Source organism: Pelophylax lessonae (genome assembly GCF_965119305.1).
Source record: "Pelophylax lessonae genome assembly, chromosome: 1".
NCBI lineage: Eukaryota > Metazoa > Chordata > Amphibia > Anura > Ranidae > Pelophylax > Pelophylax lessonae.
In genome coordinates, this window is record NC_138768.1 from 236709205 (window position 1) to 236727234 (window position 18030).

The window sequence follows — 18030 nt, forward strand, 5'->3', positions numbered from 1 at the left end:
CACCTGTAGCAGCTTCCCATCCCCTGTGAAGGCCAAATGCTGGGCTGTTCAGACATTGCACGTGCAAATGTTATCCTAGGGACACTGCGTGCTTTCCACCTTCACAATGAGCATGCGGAGCTATGCAGGGAACTCCTGTGTGGTCTAGCTACCACAGTTGTTCCCTGATTCTAAAAAATGATGTGACAAGTCACATGGCAGAGCCAGAGGGTGAAAACAAGGAGACCTCTGATAAGCTGCCAGCAGACATGCCAGAAGGATGCAGATTCAATAAAAATGTGTTTACTGCCAAGTTCAAAAGCAATGACAAGTCTGATGCTCCAGTTGTCCCACATCACTTACAAGTTTATCTTCTAGTAGTATTGTTTATAGCTTGTTATCTTACTGGATGAAATAAAATCAATAGAAAATGCAACTGCCTGGGTTCATGGCCTACCGTGCATTTAACAATAATTTGGGTGACTGGGGGCAATTTTATAATTATTTACACATTATGAAAAAAAAAGCAAAGATTATCACCAACACATTCTCCATTTAGATGGAATTACATTTTTACTGACGTCTCCTGTTTTAACAGGTCACAGCAGGCAGTCATTCAGGTGTCATAGAATTTTCCATGATCATGAAAATGTGGTGAAATCACAAACAAATTCTTGCATATAGCCAGTGGGGGTTCTTTGTGACTGCCCACCCCAAATCAGTAATTAAAATTGTTTCCTATAGGGAATCCCCCTTCTATATCACAGAGCTATGCATACCTGTAGGCCAAACATCAAAACCACTCCTTGCATATTGCCAGGGTGTACAATGATCATACCTGGAAACTTTCTAAAAACAGCAGACCTAAGAATGGGGGAGGGGGGGGTAGAATACCAATGGCTGTTCAGCATCACAGCAGTATAAAATGTAGGGCTAACAGTGGTGAAGGAAGACATGTCCAGTGGGAGGAAAAAATGTCATTGCTTTGGCGGTGTCAGCGCAAGAATAAAATGCCACTGTGTTGGTGTCAATGGGAGAAAAAAAATTCTTCTGCGTCATTGCTGTTGCATCGGAGTCAAGTAAGATGGTGAGCAGGGAGGCTGAGGAGGGGAGCTCTTTGGGTACACAAAACTAGTTGGCCCTGTGTGGCTGTAGGTTAGGGGAGCTAAGGGACTCTGAAGGAGGTACTGTAGGGTGCTAGGGGGCTTTTACATTTTTCTGCAAAAAAGATTCTTTTTACAAATGACAATACTGTATTACTAATATATAAATGTGGTAGTAGCGCACTGCCATCTATTGATAGATATTAGGAAATGACAGGTTGCGGCTGCTGCAATCACAAAATGTGTTCCCACACAATAAATTAATATTAAAAAGTATGATCATGCTGCCTCTAAATCAACGTAAAAATATTAAGTAGAAAGTGACAAAAAAACTACAAAATAGGTAAGTGCTTCATATGCACTGCCTGGCCAAAAAAAAAAAGTTGCCACCAAAAAAAAGGTAACACTCTAATATTTAGTTGGCTTTGATTACGGCACGCATTCTCTGTGGCATTGTTTCGATAAGCTTCTACAATGTCACAAGATTTATTTCCGTCCAGTGTTGCATTAAGTTTTCACAAAGATCTTGTATTGATGATGGGAGAGTCGGACCACTGCGCAAAGGCTCAATGGAGGTAAGTTCTGGACTCTGTGGTGGCCAATCCATGTGTAAAAATTATGTCTCATGCTTCCTGAACCACTCTTTCACAATTTGAGCCCGATAAATCCTGGCATTGTCATCTTGGAATATGCCCCTGCCATCAGGGAAGAAAAAATCCATTGATGGAATAACCTGGTCATTCCGTATATTCAGGTAGTCAGCTGACCTCATTCTTTGGGCACATGCAGTAACTAGCCAATAGGATAGTTACTGCATGCTTAGTTTAGTTAGTTTCTTAGTTAATTCCAGGTGGCAAATTTTTTTTTGGCCAGGCAGTGTATATAAAGCGCCAGTGCAAATTAATTTTATAACAAACATATAATGCAAAAAAGGCCAATGCAATAAATAATAAAGCTTCTCATAGCTTGTGCAATCAAAAAAAGTCTCTATTTGATAAGGTGCTTCATTGGGATGTCACCACAATGTAACGACAACTTTCCACTTGTGCTCCTTTTACCAGGTAAAGTGCAAGCTCACCTCCATTATAGACCCCTAAGGGTCAACAAAGCATAAACACAAATCAATCTGATGGGCCAAACTCTGATGTTCAGGTTCCTTTAACAATGATGGAATTCCCTCTCCAAGATGGCTCCTCACAGCTCACACATAGGTCATAGGCAACAAACAGAAAAAACTGCCTCCATTAGTGCAGTACCTGGGTTATTAAGCTTAACACACCACACAGAACCCACTTCATAAAGCGACTGCTTAGTCGAATTGGTTGTTATCACAAGAAATCGGACCGTCCATTCCAAAAAACAGTACCAGGGTGATGCCTCTAGCTGCAGGCATCACCCTGGTGCAACCCCTTGAAGCCGAAGAACGCATATTGGCGTTATGTTGGTGTTAAGGGGGTAAGAAGTGTCAGCATAAAGGAGCTGTGAACCCAAGGATTCAGTAAGCACCAAGTGCTGCAGTGTGTTCTTTGAGTTTTTAAATGATCATACCCGTCTCAATCAGCAAGTAGGTAATATCCATGTCTTTGACAAAACCCCGCATCCCACACAATGTCACAATGTCATATTCTGCCTGTACCCAGTCCCAGCATGAAAGACATAGCACCATCCACAACACCCATGCAACTATCCTTTTTGTCACTGTCTACCTTCTCTTGGCTTCACTCAGCACTCTGCTCAGTATGCGGTCCACCCTCACTCCCCAGTGGGTGCCCACACTGAGAAGAATGCCTGTTCTCAGTGGGTGCCCCATCCTGCTTGAGGTGAGTGCAGAATCCTCCCAACAGCAGCTTCCTATGGTGGCACATGTGCCATCCTGATTCCAAGCTGAGCTGTGTTCTGACTACTGTCCCTCCCCATTGGTTTTGATTGAGAGCAGCAGGAGCCAATGGCTCCCACTGATGGCTCCATGTCCATTGAGGAGAGAGAGAGCAGCACTAGATCAAGATTGTGTTTAGGTAAGTCTTTAGGTAGGGCTGTGGTGGTGCTGAATGTAGAAGTTTTTTTACCTTAATGCAGAGAATGCATTAGGGTAAAAAAACCTTTTGTAAGGAAAATAATTTACAAGAGAATTTTATTTAAAAAACTGCTTATTTGTCCAGCATTGGCCTAAACAGCAAATGTAACCTAAAAACTAACTTGTGATACTAAGAGAAGTCTGTAAGAACCCCAATATTTCATTTCATATATTCTCAGAGTGTTTATGTTACTTTTGCAACAGTTGGGGTCAAAGTGCACATATCTGCAATAAGAAAGTGATTTCACCAAATTAAGCTGTATGAGAGATGTGTGATGAAAAACCACTGTTGTCCAAAACAAACATCAGAGCAACATTACAGTATGCCATGTCCTGTAACAATTTTCCTAAAGACTGAATTGTTTGGTCACAGTATCAGTAGACCTTTTTTTGCTGCCAGCCAAAGACAGTATTTCAGGAAAACCTTTAACAACTGTGAAGCATGGTTTGGGGTTGTTTGACTGCTTCTGGGCCTAGGCAGCTCAAAGTCACCTATGTGTTCTGCATTGTATCAAAGTAAGCTTGAGAATGTGAGGCCATCTGTAAAAAAATAAAGCTGAACTGGAAATGAGTCTTTCTAAATCATAATGACCCAAGGCCCACTAGCAAATCCAACCATCGACGGAAAAAAAAGAAGAAATAGAGAAAAAGAAATGATTGACAACAGCCAATGAGAAGGGTGAGAGCCGAGAGGACCTCTGCTTTTGTGCACATCACTGTATTGAGATCAAGCTCAGGTAAGTATTTGGGGGGGGGGGGGGGGCTGCAGGGGGAGAAGTTGCAGAAGACTTTTTACCTTAATGCATAGAATGCACAGAGCTGATGACGGAGACTAGAGGGTAGTTATACAAAATGCCTACAAGAAGTGATTTCTGCTATTGGGAGCAATACCAGCTTTTGATGCCACTGGTTAGGGGTGTTGAAAAGGATTAGCACATCAATGCATCACGATGCAGCCTTTTACGATTCTGCATTGATGATAGTTTAATCGTGATTGCGTGTGATGTCGTTCCGGCTCCTCCCCCCCCACTCCACAGAAGTGTCATTGCTGGAATTGCATGCACAGGTGGCCTGGCTGCAACTGCCGCTGTTCCCCCCTCATTGGATGGTGTAGCTTCAGGAGGCGGGCACTGCAGCACGTCAGCGTGCCGCTCCCACCCATGCTCTCCCCCTTCCTCGGGATTTGTAGCTCTGTCACCTCCCTTGATGGATGGGTGCAGCGCTGCTCTGCCCTGACACACATGTCTCTGCAGCTATAATCACATCCCTGGGATGAGACACAGAGTCTGCTTCAGGAAATGAGCTGTGAGGGGAGGAGGGGGGGGGTTGTAGGAGTGCTCTGAAGGTGAGAGACCAGTCTATCATGGTTAATGTAAGTGGGGGGTGAGTGCAAAGAAGTGGCACATCCCCCACCTCTGCTGTACCTCCAGCCTGTGTGTACTGTGTGCCTGTCATATTGGGGTATTTTTCTGTCTAGTTCTTCCTGGAGACTTCCCTATAAACTTTCCCACCTGGAAACATCCACTTATCTGCAAGTAGTATACTTGCAGATGGAATGCCTTCCTTTATTTATTTTTTTCAGTGATGTTGACCTGCATTCTATCTAAGTTGCTGCCAAAAGACTCACCAATGAATTGTTCAAGTGAAAGAGTATTATTATTTTTTATGTAATTTAAAAAATATATCATACTTACCTGCTGACCGTCTCCTGTACTATCTCTGCAGTCTCTGACCGTCTCCTGTACTATGTCTGCAGTCTCTGACCATCTCTTGTATCATGTCTGCAGTCTCTGACCATCTCTGGTGTCAGGTCTGCAGTCTCTGACCGTCTCCTGTACTATGTCTGCAGTCTCTGACCATCTCTTGTATCATGTCTGCAGTCTCTGACCATCTCTGGTGTCAGGTCTGCAGTCTCTGACTGTCTCCTGTACCATGTCTGCAGTCTCTGACCGTCTCCTGTACCATGTCTGCAGTCTCTGACCGTCTCCTGTATCATGTCTGCCGTCTCTGACCGTCTCCTGTACCATGTCTGCAGTCTCTGACTGTCTCCTGTACCATGTCTGCAGTCTCTGACCATCTCCTGTACTGTCTGCAGTCTCTGACCATCTCCTGTACTACGTCTGCAGTCTTTGACCATCTCTTGTATCATGTCTGCAGTCTCTGACCATCTTCTGTACTATGTCTGCAGTCTCTGTCCATGTCTTGTATCATGTCTGCAGTCTCTGTCCATGTCCTGTATTGTGTCTGCAGTCTCTGACCATCTCCTGTACTATGTCTGCAGTCTCTGACCATCTCTTGTATCGTGTCTGCTGTCTCTGACCATCTTCTGTACTATGTCTGCAGTCTCTGACCATCTTCTGTACTATGTCTGCAGTCTCTGTCCATGTCCTGTATCATGTCTGCAGTCTCTGACTATCTCCTGTACTATGTCTGCAGTCTCTGACCATCTTTTGTATCGTGTCTGCAGTCTCTAACCCTCTCTTGTACTATGTCTGCAGTCTCTGTCCGTGTCCTGTATCATGTCTGCAGTCTCTGACTATCTCTTGTATCGTGTCTGCAGTCTCTAACCCTCTCTTGTAGTTTGTCTGCAATCTCTCACTATCTCCTCTAGTATTTTTGGGGGAGCCTCTTTAAATTGTCTGCTGTGTTTAGACTTTGCTACATGTAGGGAGTGGTTTTTTTTTGTTTTTTGTTTTTTTAAGAACACATAAAATAAAAAGATGGAGTTCTTCTGACTGCTTGAATTTTTTCCATGGGCATACATCGTGATAACGAATCGAATAGAATCGTTGATATGATAATCATAATCGTAATCAAATCGAATCGTGAGGCCGGTGAAGATGCGCACCTCTACCACTGGTTCACTTATTTCTTTCACAGTACACCATTACATCTATCTAATGGTTGCTGAACAAATGATTAAAAAGACAAATTTTACTTGTGTTCTTTAAAAGTACATTACAAGTTTTTAGACAGTAGCTGCTGTTTAAATAAAGACCTAATGTTTTTCTGCAGAAATATGAACTTAGAATACATACTCATTTAGAATGTGGTATATGCTGTTATCACCCTGAAGGCTCCACCCTATTGTATTTTAAACCCTTATCTTGCCTGACATCCGTCTAATGACAGCCATTTGAACTAACGCCCTTATGCTTCTTGGTTATTATAAGATGCTCTCCATGAGATAGTTCCAACGACCTATACCTGACAAACAAGAATTCTGCATTATATTCATTTACATAGACATCTGTTTAACCTACTTAACCATATATCTTCAAGTTGGTATGCAAAAATTCTGTGAAACAAAAAAATGTTGAAGAACAGCCTTTCCCAGCCAGGGTTCCTCCAGAATTTACTAGGCGCTCCTTGACCAGTCAGTTATTTCTGACTCTCAAATAAGTAAACACTGACCCCAATAATCGTATTACCTATTTGTAAGGTTACTTTCACAGTACCATCCTGCATTTGTGTTTTTTATATGCAGGAGAAATTATCTGGAACGTATCCAGGTTAGGTTCTCCTGTGTTGCCATAACATGCCTTTACATATTGAATCTATACAGAATTCTGTAAAGATTGATCAGCCTGTCATTGATTTTTAACAGGCTGCTGGCCATGGCTGTATGAAACCCCTGTGCTTTCTAGGTGCATATTCTCAGCCCTTCTGCATGCTGTACAGGTCTCTGCAGCCCTGTGTATAATCCCCTTAATTCAGGTAAATCTATAGTGTGAATGAGGGCTTGTTTACACCAGAATCCCTGTATTCAGTGTGCAGTTTCACAATGCGTTTGCAATGTGTTTTTGGGCTTTTTTAACTAAAAAGCATTGGTATGTATTTGTGGTGCGTTCACATGTGCTTTGGTATGTTGCAGTGAGAAAAAAATGCAGCATGCTGTATTTTTTCATAAAAGCATTTGAAAGCTAGGGTTATTAAATGCATGTGAAACTAGGCTCATTGAAATATGAAAATTTGCTTAGAACTGTATACAATAAGGTAGATATGTCCAAATCATTGGCATTCTGTGTTCTGGGCATATGTCCCTAAACGTATAGGATTTGAAACATGAGTACCACACAGTATAGCGCCCAACCCCTTCCAGCCTCAGCAGTGGCGGCTGGTGCTCAAAATTTTTGGGGGGCGCAAAAAGAAAAATTTAATAGCTATTGCTTCGCGGCAAAAAATGCGGTAAAAAATTGTGTGACTTTGAGGTCATGGTACAGGCATGGCACAGGTGATGGTATACGCATAAACAAGCATATTGATAGTCATTTCTTTTGCATGTGTGCGCTATTCTTTTTTAATATACATGTTGCTTGGTTCATAGCTGCACCGGCTTTAGATATACATGTTCAGGGTTTGCTCCCCCAATTTTTTGCTTGTTTATTATGTAGTCGGTCTGACCAGACTTCTGGGGTTGAGCACCCCACCCCCAACACACCAGTACTCTATCAGTGTCCACTATCAAGTAGATATAGGAGGAGTCCCTTGTAGTGCATTAGCACATCTCTCCCAGCAAGGAGTGTTGTCTCCAAGGGTTAGAGAGGCTGGATTTACCCCATTTTTTATGGATAGTGTAGGACCCACTGATAATGGGGTACTTTGACGTAGTGGTGGGCTTGAGCACGATATGGCCATATGGTGGGACTAAATCCCCATTTTTATTTATGGATTGTCTCCATATTTGATAGTAATTTCTTTTGCATGTGTGCGCTATTCTTTTTTAATATAGATGGTATAGGCATGGCACAGGTGATGGTATAGGCATGGCACAGGTCATGGTACAGGCATGTCACAGGTCATGGTACAGGAGATGGTATATGCCCCCTTTCAATGCAGAGACCAGCGTACATGCCCCCTTTCAATGCAGTGACCAGCGTACATGCCCCTTTCAATGCAGTGACCAGCGTACATGCCCCTTTCAATGCAGAGACCAGCGCACATGCCCCCTTCAATGCAGAGACCAGCGTACATGCCCCTTTCAATGCAGAGACCAGCGTACATGCCCCCTTTCAATGCAGAGACCAGCGTACATGCCCCCTTTCAATGCAGAGACCAGCGTACATGCCCCCTTTCAATGCAGAGACCAGCGTACATGCCCCCTTTCAATGCAGAGACCAGCGTACATGCATCCCTTCAATGCAGTGACCAGCGTACATGCACCCTTTCAATGCAGAGACCAGCGTACATGCCCCCTTCAATGAAGTGACCAGCGTACATGCCCCCTTTCAATGCAGAGACCAGCGTACATGCCCCCTTTCAATGCAGAGACCAGCGTACATGCCCCCTTCAATGCAGAGATCAGCATGCGTGCCCCCTTCAATGCAATGAACATTGTGCCGTGCCCCCTTCAATGCAGAGTTCAGCATGCTCCCCCCTTCAATGCAGAGTTCAGCGTGCGTGCCCCCTTCAATGCAATGAACATTGTGCCGTACCCCCACAATGCAGGGTTCAGCATGCGTGCCCCCTTCAATGCAATGAACATTGTGCTGTGCTCCACAATGCAGAGTTCAGCGTGCGTGCCCCCTTCAATGCAATGAACATTGTGCCGTGCCGTGCCCCCATCAATGCAGAGTTCAGCGTGCGTGCCCCTTTCAATGCAGTGTGACAGCCCCCCCCCGAGACCAGTGCACTTACCTGGAGCAGCCCGGCGGCGACGGCGGCTTCTGTTGTCTTCAGTTCAGGACTCCCGGGGGCCAGCTTCTTCTCACTCCGGCTTCGGTGGGCGGCTTCTTCTCACTCCGGCGGCGGCTTTGGCAGGCGGCTTCTTCTCACTCCGGCGGCGCGTCTTCCCTGGTCCTCCCGCTCCAGCCTCCTCCTCGGCCAATGGCATGGGGTTTGCCAATGCGGCCAATCAGGAAGCCGATATTAGACCGGTTTCCTGATTGACCAGGAGGAGGATCGGTGTGACAATAGCGAATTTTCATTCGCTATTGTCACAAAATGGGTGGACTCTGGGCGCACTGCTCTGCCCCCCGGGACCACCCTTTCCATCGCCCTATTCGAGTCTCTGGCTCTAATCAGGTGATTGGAAAAAAAAACATTGCACTCCATGCATCTGGCGCCCTGCATGCAGATTAGGGGGGCGGCGCCCCTGAGCCCTGTATACACCAGCCGCCACTGAGCCTCAGCGTATTTCAGTCTCTCAGAAACTTAGAGAAGCTACAAGCAGCGGGGCTCGGTGCTACACCTGTGCCCCCTAGGCACATCAAAATATCAGGATTGGACATATACAGGCTTGGCCACAAGTGTGCATGTGCTCTTAAAATCGTTACATGCTTTATTTTCCTTTAGAAATGTCCTATAAACACATGTCTGACATTGCCAGCATGAATAGGACCTAAGAGGGCTATAAATCCCATTGACCATCAAGGGAAGGAATATTCTTCCTACTGACAACCAATGAAAGAAGTGTTTTTCCCACTAACCACTAATGAAAGAACGTTCTTCTCAATGACCACCAATGGAAGGAGTTTTCTTTCCAATGACAATGAGCTGAAGGAGTATTAATCCCACTGACCACTATTGTAAGGGATATTCTTCCCACTAATCACCAGCAGAAGGGGTATTCCTCCCACTGACCACCAATGGAAGGAGTATTCTTCCCACTGAACACCATTGGAAGGGGTATTCTTCCCACTGACCACCAATAGAAGGGGTATTCTTCCCAATTGCCATCAACAGACTACCAACAGAAGAAGTATTCTTCCCACCGACCATCAACAGAAGGAGCATTTTCTCCACTGACTACGTACAGAAGGAATTTTCTTTCCATTGACCATTAACTGAAGGGGTATTCTTCCCAATGACCACCATTGGAAGGGGTTATCTTCCTACTGATTACCAATGAAAGGGGTATGCTTCCCACTGACCACCATTGGAAGAGGTATTCCTTCCACTGACCATCAATGGAAGGAGTATTCTTCCCACTGACCACCATTAGAAGGGGTATTCTTCCCACTGGCAACCAATAGAAGGGGTATTCTTCCCAAAGTCCATCAACAGACTACAAACAGAAGAAGTATTCTTCCCACGACCATCAACAGAAGGATCATTTTCTCCACTGACTACGTACAGAAGGAGTTTTCTTTCCACTGACCATCAAATGAAAGGGTAGTCTTCCCAATCACCCAAAGGGTGCGTGTGGTGTTTGTATTGTATATAAAAAATAAAAATAAATTAAATATATTTTATGTATGTGTGCTTTTTTTTAATTTTATGTATTCGATAGACAGGTATTATATCAGGTAAAAATAAGTGTTGTACACGTCACACTTTTTCTAGGTAAATATATTTCCTAAAGGTGCTTTTGACCTGGACTTTTCGACGCCTGTTGGTAGCAGCCCGTGCGGTCCATGCATGCAGGGAGGCCGGGGCGGATGGGTTCGGAAACTAAGTTATGTGTAATAAAATGGAATGACACAGGGAAAATGTTTTGCACACGCGAACTGTAATGTATTTAATACTTTTGTACACAATTCTTTGTTGGTAATGACAGCTTCAAGACGCCTCCTGAATGGAGAAACTAGTCACATGCATTGCTCAGGTGTGATTTTGGCCCATTCTTCCACAAAGTCTTCAAATCTTGAAGGTTCCATGGGCCTCTTCTATGAACTCTAATCTTTAGTTCTTTCCATAGATTTTCTATTAGAATCAAGTCAGGTGATTGGCTGGGCCATTCTAGCAGCTTTATTTTCTTTCTTTGAAACCAATTGAGAGTTTCCTTGGCTTTGTGTTTGGGATCATTGTCTTGCTGAAATGTCTGCCCTTTTTTCATCTTTATCATCCTGGTAGATGGCAGCAGATTTTTATCAATAATGTCTTGGTAGATTTTTCCATTCATCCTTCCTTCAATGACATGAAGTTTTCCAGAACCGTATGCTGAAAAAAGCCCCACACCATGATGTTCCCACCTCCAAACTTCACTGTTAGTATGGGGGGTGTTTTTGGGATGATGTGCCATTTGACCTCCAAACGCGTGGAGAAGAGACGCCTGAGAGGGGACATGATGGCAATTTATAAATACCTCAATGGTGATCTCAGCATAGAAAAAAAAGCTATTCAGTCGCAAGGATTGCATGAGGACTCGAGCGTTTTACCTCAGGCAACGCAGGAGGTTCTTTACTGTTAGGGATACAGGATTGTGGAATTCTCTACCACAAGAGGTAGTTTCTGCGGGGAGTATGGCTACGTTTAAAAGACTCTTGGACGTACATCTCAAGGATTAGAACATTCAGGGGTATGAGAGATGATTACGTCCACACACACCTACACAGGTTGAACTGGATGGACTGTTGTCTTTATTCAACCTCATCTACTATGTAACTATGTAACTATGTAACCACCATTGGAAGGGGTTATCTTCCCACTGGCCACCAATGGAAGGGGTATTCTTCCAACTCACCACCAATGGAAGGAGTATTCTTCCCACTGGCCACTAATGGAACGGGTATTCTTCCGACTGACCACCAATGGAAGGAGTATTCTTCTCACTGACCACAATTGGAAGGGGTATTCTTCCCACTGGCCACCAATAGAAGGGGTATTCTTCTTAGCGACCACCAGTGAAAGGAATATTTTTCTTACTGACCATTGAATATTTTCCCACTGACAACCAGTGGTTGGAGTATTATTCTTCCCCTTGCTCAACAAAAGGAGAATTTTTCCCACTCACAACCATCAGATTAATGTATCCTTACAGTAATTATTAGAAGGGTTTCCTGAGACAGAAAGTTATTACAAAGGTCCCTGTGTAAAAAAAATGCTGAGTATAGCTGCTCTAGAACAAAAATAAAAATAAAATACAATTTAACAATGATAACTGTACCCAGTATATATAAAATCTGGACAGTATGGAGGTAGAATTCAGAAAGCTGTCCTCCATTTCTATTTATAATAGAAATGTAATGTTTTCTTTTCAGGATGTGTTGCGAAAGATCACACAGGGGACAGAAGCTATCCTGCCCTGTATGCCCGCCTTCCTTCCCTGGTGACAGTCTGCTCCTACTACAGCTCAGTTTGACATTTGCAGATCAGCTGTGTGCTCTCCCTCCACCTCTGTCCCTCCCTCTGCTGCTTTGAATGAGAACAAAAAAAAAAAATAGGCAGCCCTGTGTGCTGGATGGGCTGGATTCCCTCCAGATCTCCGTGAATCAGCTCCAGGGAGCTCAGCTTCTACTAGAACCCTTAGCAGAGCCCATCAACGTCCCCTAGAAGGATCTACCACTGTGGAGGCACCCCTACAAGTGACCCTACATCATCCCTCTGTGCAGGGACTACAGGCTGGGTGCAAGGAGCTCACAACTCCAGCTTACTTCTGCTTCACATCTCTGCATAACATTGTCACCCCTGTGCACAGGACAGCTGGGGAGGTAAGTTATCAATGGGGGGCATTGGCTGCATCACATTTTATAATATGTATGACTGCCACCTCTGAGATTTATCTATCTATCTATCTATCTATCTATCTATCTATCTATCTATCTATCTATCTATCTATCTATCTATCTATCTATCTATCTATCTATCTATCATCTATCTGTATATGTATATATATATATATATATATAAATATGTGTGTGTGTATATATATATATATATATATATATATATATATATATATATATGTGTATATATATATATATATATATATATATATATATATATATATATATATATATATATATATATAGATAGATAGATATATATAGATATCTATATATGTATATATGTATATATAGATAGATATATAGATATCTATCTATATATATCTATCTATATATATATATATATATATATATATATATATATATATATAGTATATCTACAAATGCAACCAGAAGGGGAAGGAGATTCATGGGTAGAGGGTACCACATCCTAAAAAATCTAATAATTGGAAACATCCTAAAAAATCTACTATTTGAAAACAAAATAAAAAACAAAAAAACAGACTCAAGGTGCCTAGGCAGTATATAATGTAAAAACATCTGATTTTATAAAATACAAATGATTAAAACATACACTGGGGGTGTGCTATGCTCTCAATATATATTGAAGCAGTATATTGCTGTGGTTTAATATGTTTTAATCATTTGCATATTATTGTATATGTGTTTAAATTGTATACTGTCTGGGTACCTTGAAAGTCTGCTTGGTGCTTTTGTTTTTTAGGTTAAATATGTATTTACTGATTTCTTTTAAAAAACAGTATAATAGTATTGGTGCTTTTGTTTTTATTTTTTCAATCATTTGTATATATCATTACTTGTAGCCTGGCAGATCACTTTGTATCTGAGTTACTATACCATTTCTTTTACATACGCTGCATACCTGATCCCACTCTGTAAGTGTTCGTAGTCACTACCCCTACTTTCTTATAATGGTATTGGAGGCATTGATAATAATGACCCCAGCTATGTACTATGGGGTCCTCTCCTCTAGGATGCAGCATTTTCTTTACAGACCCCAGGTCCAGTAACAGGTAAAGGACATCAGGCGATGATAGAGAATAGAGGCAGTATGATGTTTATACAATAGACACAGTGTGCTGTTGGTAATCATCAGAAACGCCAGAAACGCAGGCAAACTTAGACTATTTGCTGAAACTAATTTCTTTTTATTTAGAATTTTAGGGGTTAAGCAATGGATACAGTGATATTCTGTTTCATATGGTTTGAATTGAAGTAAAGGCAGTTTGTGTTAAAGAGTAGAATGGGGGCATTGATCCCAGGCTGGAATTCCCATTTGGTCTACCTATGTTTACAGTAAAGTGCCTCCCTAACATTTCACAAGCTCAGGTTACCAGACATAGAGATATTATACAAAGTTAACCTCTTCCTAGCTCAGTAGGTAGAGTTGCAGCTTTGCGGGCTGCTTCTAACGACAGTAGTAGTTACTTAGTAATGCACCTACAACAAATGGAAGAACTTCGTCTGTTCTGGTGCCAGATTTCCAGCCTAAAAAAAGCTCCTTCAACAGCAATACCATAATCATTAATGTAAAGTCTATAGTTCTTTTTGTCAACTTGGTTGGAATAGTTGCAGTAGTTCATGGCAGCAAATCAGAAATCGCTTTAAGGTGCTTAGAGTGGTCTGGCTGATGAAAGATGATTCCTGATTGGTAGGTTACTGTCCACCACTGCTTTCTGCACCTTGTTATAAAATAAGCCCAACAGAAACCAGATTTAGTAGTAATGCAGTAAGGATGGTACACTTGTATTTAACTGACAAGAGATATCCCTACACATCCCTATACTATTATAAATAATATTATGATCTTTTATTTGTAAAGCAGCAACATATTCCACGCACTGTATGTCTTCATCTACGAAATGTAACATGTATTACATGCCCATTTGCTATTAATATTTTTTTAATTGTTAGAATATTCGTTTTTGCTATAAGTGGGTTTCCAAAAATGGGAAACATTCCTGTTTTTTTTATTTTTTTACTTTTTTTAATAGCCAAAGCATTAAAATTACAGTACTTTGTTATACTTAAAGAAAAACTCAGCTTTGGGGAAAAAAATAATAATTTAGCCTAAAAAATGCTAAATGAGCCATCATCAGACATCAATAACTTACCAGTTAAATCTTGCTCCCCCTTAGCTCTGATCCATTCTGTATACAGTTTGTAATAAAACTCTTCCTAAATATTGTTTTTTTATTTTTTATTTTAGCTTTTCTGTGGTCACATGACCACAAAGCTGCAATGCTTCTCTGTACAGAGCCATCCACAGTATCAAGGAGCTGTAACCTCATCACACCAGATTCCAAAGCTCCCGGGGTTGCCAAGTGTTGTCTGCCCAGAGAAGAGTTACCGCTCACCAGCCACAGAGAAATAGGGGAGTGAGCAGGAGCACTAGAGCTTTGCGGTCATGTGACTGCATAAAAAAAAAGCAATATACCAGAAGAGATTTATTATAGAGTTTATACAGGGCAGATAAGAGCTAAGGGGAAGAAACATTTAACTGGTGAGGTATTGTGATGCCTATCCTCCTACTTAAAGTGTTTCTAAAGGTACACATGTTTTTTTACAAACATAATAAACATGTTATACTTACATGCTCTGTGCCATGGTTTTGCACAGAGCAACCCCCGATCCTCTTCTTCTCAGGTCCCCCTGGCTCCTCCTCTTTATCCACTGCTCCCATAGGAAGCCACTTCCTATGGGGGGTACTCATGTGGGCTCACCCTGAGCCCTGCTGCCTGCCTTCATATTAACAGACACTGTCCCTGTCCCCTGATCCCTTGTTACAGTTTGATTGACAGCAGTGGGAGCCAATGGCTCCTGCTGCTATGGATCTGTCCTGTGAGGAGGGACAGGGCTGAGAGAGTTCCTGCTCTCATGTATTCTTATAAGGGAGTGCTTTGGGGGGGAGGAGCTGGATACAGAAGTTTAAAATGCATGAAGGTGAAAAAACTTCAGCCTTTAGAACCACTTTAATGTTCTTAAAAGTCACCTTTCCATTTTAGTCTGCACCTGCTGTAATCTTCTAAAGTGTCAAAATATTCAAAGTAACGTAATGTAGCCTGTACAGGGCTGGTGTACAAAAAGCCCCCGGAAATGAAATTTCCTGCTTCTAAGATTGGTTCACTGATTTTATCAGAAGTCTGTACTAAGGCTTCTTTCACGACTCCAGAATGCATGTTTTTATTCCAAGAGAGATCTCACAATAAAATACAGTGCTACATTGCTTGGCACGCGGTTGTGGCGCTGTCCTATTGACTTTAATAGATGAGATTGGCAAGTGGTATCACTTGCCAAACTCAACATGCCACGTTAAAATTGCAGCACTGTGAAGAATTGAACTGTGGCCTTGGCAGCGTGGACACACCCAAGTGCCCACCATGTTACATTGTAAGTGGGCAGTCAGGGGTAGTAAAAATGCAGACCCGTTTTTAAACCCCCCCACACACACACACACTTCTCCGGCCACCCATGGCCTTGGATACATTTTTGGTGTGATACTTCCAAACGCTTTTCTACTGACATTGCAGCTTTCCTCATTAGAACACTGAGCTTTGCTATAACGAAGGCTGAACCTCCCATTCAAAAACCAGTAAAGGATAGGAACCAGCAACAGACTTTGTTAAATTCCTGCAGTGTGCAATGATCACCCAGAGGGGATTGTTTTATCCCAACAAAAGCGGTCAAAAATGTCTTCAAACTTCATTCCTATTTCAAGGTCATCATGACTTTAACCAAAAGAGGGCAATTTTTATCTATCGTGTTCGGGGAATTTAGAAACAGAAATTTCCTCTACACAATTAGGTATTAAATATGAGCAGTGCCTAGGCCAAAAATCGTAAATTAGCTTCCATCAAGTCTTGCTTTTACTTTTTTAGCCAGAAAAGCCCTTCGATTTCCTGATTTAATTTTTACTTGTTACCAACACTTTATTTTCCTAGACTTCAAGGCCAACTGCCAGCTCTATGTCCAATTAGAATGCCTTTACTGGCCACTGAGGCAGTCTTATTGGACATTTGAGGAAAAAAACCTCACATCAGTATAAGGAAGAAACAGTGGCCATTTGAATGACAGTTTCAAGTTAGCCGTGAAGTATGGCTCAGTAATAAAGTAAACAAACTCAGCAAGATAATTGCATGCATCTTGTATTGTAAGCTCTTTGCCACATATTTTACTTGTAAAAGTTTAAAACGAAGTACAGGTTCCCTTAATATATTCATACTGGGTACTCCAAGAGGCAGGGGTGCATCAGCCATGCCAACAGGGAGTAACAGAAAATGGATGTAAAGTTCTCCCCAAGTTGTTGACCGTGATTTGACTTTGCAATATATATTTCAATAGAAGCTTTAAAGTCAAAAGGGGGTGATGAGGTTTTCAATTGGAGTCAGGCTTTAGAATGGTTCTGTTACAAAATTAAAATTGTTCCTAAAAGTAACTCCTATAATAAAGAAAGTGAAAACTTACCTCTCCTGCCACTGGGTGCTGATCCAATCCAGGTAAATCGCTACCTTTAGTTTTCTTTAGAAACCGACACTTCCAGGAGTGTCAATCTTCTGGTCTCCTGAAACACTTATGCCTCATTTCCACTGAGCGGAACGGTTCGGGGCGGTACAGTTTGGAAGGGTTAGAATGGTCCAGTCTATTCAGGTGAGCATCTCCACTGCAAGTCGGGCCACCAGCAGCCATGCGGCGTTTACACCAGATGAGGTGTTTGTTTTGAGCTTTCGTTTGACGTGAGCATTGATGGTTTCCTGTCCGCCAAAAAGTGGAATCTATTGTGTGATGCCAGTAGCTCCGCCCTAACCATACCATACCATTTCCTATGGCCCTACATCTGAAGGAGGACCAGGAATGTTGCCGTTTGGTTCAGTTGTATGGGCCACTTTCATAATGGAAACACTCAAATTAGCGTACCGTACCGAACCTCCCCGATCCGCTCAGTGGAAACGAGGCATTAGTGGTCCCTCCCACCCAACCTCCAAGTCTTTACTGTATCCTATAGTAAAGTGGTGGTCAGTGGGAGGATCCATTGAGCACTTCAAGGGGCCTGGAGATCAACACTTCAGTTGCTGAAGAATATTTCAACTGGAGATTTATTTGGAATGGAACAGCATTTGGTGACAGGGGTGTTAGGGCAACTTTACACTGAGCTACTGCACTTTGATCACAGCACAGTATACCCGCAGTGTTGATGTGGGTTAGCTGTGCTTTGCCATAGCTTATTTATATCCAGCAGTTTTGGTGCACTTTCTGAAAGCGCACCAAAAGCCCTTGTACTAGAAGCTCCAGATACTCTACTACCATGTTAGCATAGTTATATATTTCATTTTTATTTGATTTTTATGATCCTCTCTTCTGTGTAAAATCTTGTTAAAATGCATTGATAAAACAGCAGAGCAGTACAATG

General features: G+C 42.3%; 1 protein-coding gene across 1 annotated transcript in view; it reads left to right on the forward strand.

Annotated features, from left to right (window-relative positions):
* Positions 1-12179: 12179 nt before the first annotated feature.
* The window catches only part of RFLNA (refilin A), a 70924-nt gene continuing 65073 nt past the window's right edge, over positions 12180-18030 (forward strand). Inside the window, exon 1 of the mRNA XM_082262202.1 lies at positions 12180-12527. The gene's annotated coding sequence lies outside the window, so the exon portion shown is untranslated. The remainder of the gene's footprint in view (positions 12528-18030) is intronic.